This window comes from Chiloscyllium plagiosum, unplaced genomic scaffold (genome assembly GCF_037043375.1).
Source record: "Chiloscyllium plagiosum isolate Xiang-an unplaced genomic scaffold, Cpla_swu_hap1 HiC_scaffold_43, whole genome shotgun sequence".
NCBI classification, from domain to species: Eukaryota; Metazoa; Chordata; class Chondrichthyes; order Orectolobiformes; family Hemiscylliidae; genus Chiloscyllium; species Chiloscyllium plagiosum.
Window position 1 is genome coordinate 48,108,165 of NW_028270181.1, and position 5,165 is coordinate 48,113,329.

Here is a 5,165-nt window from a genome sequence, read left to right on the forward strand (position 1 = left end):
ATTACAAGGCATTGAGACTGTGCTGGCAAGTTAAATAAATACATATAAACAGGAGATTTAGAGAATGTTTAGGGCATTGACTGTGCTGGCTGGTTAAATACAGAAACATAAACAGGAGATTAAGAGTCTGCTCATTCTATGGCACTGACTCTGTGCTGCGTATTCAAATATACATAACCTGGAGATTTAGAGTCTCTTCAGTTTGGGGCACTGACTGTGCTGGCTGGTTAATTGTATATAATTAGGACGTTTTGGGTCTCCTCAGTTTAGGGCACTGACTGTGTGGTGTCTGGTTCAAATTTGTATAACCAGGATATTTAGACTCTCCTCAGTTTGTGGCACTGACTCTGGGGCGGGTGGTTAAAAAAAATAGATATAACTAGGTGATTTAGAGTCTCCTTAGTTCAGGGCACTGATTTTCTACTGTCTAGTTAAATAAATATGTAAAACCACGGGATTCTGATTCTCCTCAGTCAAGAGCACTGACTCTGTGCTGGATGGTTAAATAAACATGTATGTCCAGGAGATTATAATTCTCCACAATTTAGGGCACTGACATTGTGCTGGTGATTTAAATAAATATATATAACCAGGAGATTTAGAGTCTCCTCAGGTGAGGGCACTGACTGCAGGCTGGCGGATTTAAAAAAAATATGACCAGGATATTTATAGTCTCCTCTGTTTGGAGCACTGACTCTGGGTTGGCTTGTTAAAAAAATACGTATAACCATGAGATTTAGAGTCTCCAAATTTTTGCGCACTGACTCTGCGTCGGCTGGTTAAATATATATAACCAGGAGATTTAGAGTCTTCTCACTTTTGGGCACTGACTTTTTGCTGGTTAGTTAAATAAATATATATAACCAGGATATTTAGCATCTCCTCAGTCAAGGGCACTGACTTGGTGCTGTTTGTTTAAATATATATAACCACGAAATTCAGATTCTCCTACGTCTATGGCACAAAATCTGTGCTGGATGGTTCTATAAACATGCATATCCAAGAGATTTAAATTCTCCACAGTTTAGGGCACTGACTCTGTGCTGCCTTGTTTAATACACATAACAAGGAGATATAGAGTCTGGTCATTTTCGGGCACTGACTCTGTGCTGTGTATTTAAATATACATAACCAGGAGCTTTAGAGTCTACTCAGTTATGGGCACAGCCAGCACATTCTCTGAACCCTAAAATGAGCAGACTCTATATCTCCTGGTTATATATCGATTTACCCAGCCAGTCCAGAGTCAGTGCCCCAAACTGAGGAGACTCTAAATGTCCTGGTTACATATATTTATTTAACCAGCCAATACAGAGTCAGCATTGACTTTATGCTGGCTGACTAATTTCAAAACAACAGGAGATTTAGAGTGTCCTCAGTCAGGGGCACTGTCTGTGTGCTGTCTGTTTAAATATATATAACCAGAAATTTAGAGTCTCATCAGTTAAGGCACTGACTCTGTGCTGTCTGGTTAATTATATATAACCAGGAGATTTAGAGTCTCCTCAGTTTCTGGTACTGACATTCTCCTGGCTGTGTGTATATATACACACTGAGGACACTCTAAATCTCCTGTTGTTTTGAAATTAGTCAGCCAGCATATATATATATTCATCCATCACATAGTCTGAACCCTAAACTGATGCGACTCTAAATCTCCTGATTATATATATTTATTTAACCCGCCAGCCTCAGTCAGTGCCCGACAATAAGCAGTCTCTAAATCTCCTGGTTATGTATATTTATTTAGTCAGCCAGAACAGAGTCAGTGCCCCAAAATGAGGAGACTCTAAATCTCCTGGTTGTATATATTTAAACAGCAGAACAGAGTCAATGCTCTTAACTGAGGTGATTCTAAATCGCCATGCATTTATCTATACAGCACATAGTCTGTCCACTAAAGTGAGGAAACTGTAAATCACCTAGTTATATAAATGTATTTAACCCGCCAGCCCATAGTCCGTGCCCTAAGTTTAGGAGACTCTAAACCTCCTGGTTACATTTAATTAACCAGCTCATTATATATATTAAACAGACAGAACAAAGTCAGTGCCCATAACTGAGTAGAGTCTAAATCTCCTGATTACGTATACTTAAATACACAGCACAGAGTCAGTGCCCTAGAATGAGCAGACTCCAAATCTTCTGGTTATATATATTAGACCAACCAGCACAGAGTCACTGCCCTAAACTGTGGAGAATTTAAATCTCCTGGATATACATGTTTATTTAGCCATCCAGCACAGAGTTTGTGCCATAGACTGAGGAGAATCTGAATCTAATGGTTTATTTATTAGACCAACCAGCACAGAGTCACTGCCCTAAACTGTGGAGAATTTAAATTTCTTGGATATACATGTTTATTTAGCCATGCAGCACAGAGTCCGTGCCCTAGACTGAGGAGATTCTGAATCTCCTGGTTATATATATTTATTTAACTAGACAGCAAAAATTCAGTGCCTCAAATAGAGGAGAATCTAAATCTCCTGGTTATGTATATTTATTTTACCAGCCAACAGGGAGTCAGTGCCCAAGAATGAGCAGGCTTTAAATCTCCTGGTTATGTATATTTATTTAATCAGCCAGCATAGAACCAGTGCCCTAACATGAGCAGACTCCATATCCCCTGGTTATATATCTTTAACCAGCCAGCACAGAGTCAATGGCCTAAGTTGAAGTGACCCCAAATCTCCTGGATGTATCCATTTATTTAACCAGCCACCACACAGTCAGTGCGCTAAACTGAGGAGACTCTTCTTTCGACTGTGACGTCGAGGAATGGACAACGGAGAACTACAAACTTGCATATACGAAAACTGACAAACACAGACCAAATACTTGACGACACCAGCAACCATCCCAACACACACAAACAAAGCTATATCAGAATGCTATTCCAATGAGCCACCACACACTGCAGCACAGACGAACTTCGGAAAACAGAGGAGAATCACCGATACAACGTATTCAAGAAGAATGGATACCCAAAGAAATAGTGCTCAGATTCCTCAAGAAGAAACCACGACAAGCAGACCAAACACAGCCAGAAACCCTAACCCCCTGACCATACATCAAAGAAGTTTCAGAAATGACAGCAAGACTACGAAGACCCCTCGGAATCCTAGTAGCATACAAACACAACAACACTCTCAAACTAAAACTAACAAAATGAAAAGACTCAGTACATCACATGGACAAAACAAACGTCTTCTACAAAATTCCATGCAAGGACTGCCACAAGCACTTTGTAGGACAAACTGGAAGAAAGTTAGCCACCAGGATACTCGAACACCAGCTAGCCACAAAAAGACACGATCCTCTCTGCCTCATAACCCTACACACGGATGTTAAAAATCACAATTTCGACTGGAACAACACATCTATCCTGGGACAGGGTAAGCAAAGACATAACAGATAAATCCTAGAAGCCTGGCACTCCAACCTCAACGCCATAAACAAACACATATATCTCGATGACATCTATCAACCCCTCAGAAAACTAACAGGAAATGATATCACCACAAACCCCAGAAAACCCATCCAGGAGAAAGATAAAAATAGAAAGCAGGAGACAACAGCTTCGGTTCACTTGGAGATCGCCACTGATGTTACCTAGCCAGGTAATGAAACGTCTGAATATCAAACCTACACCTCAGCGAGCAAATCTACACCCTTGTTAAATAATTAGATGTAACCAGGACTTTTAGTGTCTCCTCAGTCAAGGGCACTGACTCTGTGCTGGATAGTTAAACAAACATGTATATCCAGGAGATTTAAATTCTCCACAGTTTAGCGCACTGCCTCTGTGCTGGCTGGTTAAATAAATATATAATCAGGAGATATAGAGTCTGCTCATTCCAGGGCACTGACTCTATGCTGTGTATTTTAACCAGGAGATTTGGACTCTACTCAGTTATGGGCACTGACTCTATTATGTCTGTTTAATATATATAATGAGCTGGTTAATTAAATATAACCAGGAGATTTAGAGTCTCCTGATTTTTGGGAACTGACTGTGTGGTGGCTGGTTCAAATTTGTATAAGCAAGATATTTAGAGTCTCCTCAGTTTGGGTCACTGACTCTGTGCTGGCTGGTTAAATAAATAGATACCACCAGGTGATTTAGAGTCTCTAGTGTAGGGCACTGACTGTGTATTGGCTGGTTTAATATATATAACCAGGAGATTTAGAGTCTCTTCAGTTTAGGGCACAGACTATGTGCTGAAGTTATAAATACATATAAACTACCAGGAGATTTAGAGTCTCCTCAGTTTAGGGCACTGAATTTCTACTGGCTAGTTAAATAAATATGTAAAACAACGAGATTCCGATTCTCCTCAGTTTAGAGCACTGACTCTGTGCTGGATGGTTAAATAAACAAGTACAAGGAGGTTTAAATTCTCCACAATTTAGGGAACTGACTCTGTGAGAGCTGGTTAAATAAATAGATACAACCAGGAGATTTCGAGTCTCCTCAGTTTCGGGCACTGACTGTGTGTTGGATCGTTTAATATATACAACCAGAAGATTTAGAGTTTTCTCCGTTTAGGGCACTGACTTTCTGCTGGTGAGTTTAATAAATATATACAACCAGGACATTTAGAGTCTGCTCATTTTAGAGCACTGATTCTGTGATGTCTGGTTAAATATATGTAACCATAATATCTTTAGACTCCTCAGATTAGGGCACTGACTGTGGGCTGGCGGGTTAACTAAATTTATATATCTAGTAGATTTACAGTCTCCTCAGTTTAGGGCACTGACTCTGTGCTGCCTGGTTAAATAAATGACAGCCAGACTACTAAGACCCCTCGGAATCCCAGTAGCACACAAAACCAACAACACTCTCAAACAAAAACTAACAAACCTAAAAGACCCAGTACATCCCATGGACAAAACCAACGTTGTCTGCAAAAATCCCATGCCAGGACTGCCACAAACACTACGTAGGAAAAACAGGAACGAAGTTAGCCACTAGGATAGATGAACACCAGCTAGCCACAAAAAGACGCGACCCTCCCTCCCTCGTAGCCCTACACACGGATGAAAAATAAAATACCATTTCGACATGGGACAACACATTTATCCTGGGACAGACTAAGCACAGACATGTCAGATAATTCCTAGAGGCCTGGCACTCCAACCACAACGCCATAAACAAACAA